Source organism: Monopterus albus, unplaced genomic scaffold (genome assembly GCF_001952655.1).
Source record: "Monopterus albus unplaced genomic scaffold, M_albus_1.0 scaffold51.1, whole genome shotgun sequence".
NCBI lineage: Eukaryota > Metazoa > Chordata > Actinopteri > Synbranchiformes > Synbranchidae > Monopterus > Monopterus albus.
In genome coordinates this window covers 3,061,283-3,061,813 of record NW_018127931.1, presented here as the reverse complement: position 1 = coordinate 3,061,813, position 531 = coordinate 3,061,283, and positions in this window count along the sequence as shown.

Genomic DNA, 531 nt, shown 5'->3' with positions numbered 1-531 from the left:
TCGTAGTTAGGCTGATCCTTGCCATTTCGCTTCATCCGAGCCTTCAGCAGGCCCTCCATCACTTCTGTCAGGTATGACAAGTTGCTGTGGAGTGCTACAGTCAGTAGGGATGCCAATGTACACCTGTATCAAAAAAGAATAAAATGAGAGTGTAGGCACATGAGTTCAAACACAGTACAATCAATGCAGAAGAAGAAGAGCACAAAACATACATTATCTATACCACTTATCTTGAAAATAGTCACAGGGGGCTGGAGCCAATCCCAGCTGTCACTGGGTGAGAGTTGGGTTACACCTTGGACAGGTCACCAGTCTATCACTTACAGACAAACAACCACCCACTTCTACAGGCAATTTAGTCACCAATCAACCTAAGCTAGATGTTTTTGGGCAGTGAGAGGAAGCCGGTGTACGCAGAGAAAACCCACACAGGCCCAGGGAGAACATACAAACTCTACACTGAAAGGCACTGGTCTCAGAGGAGGCTTGAACTTGGAGCCTTCTTGCTCTAAGGCAACAGCATTAACCACT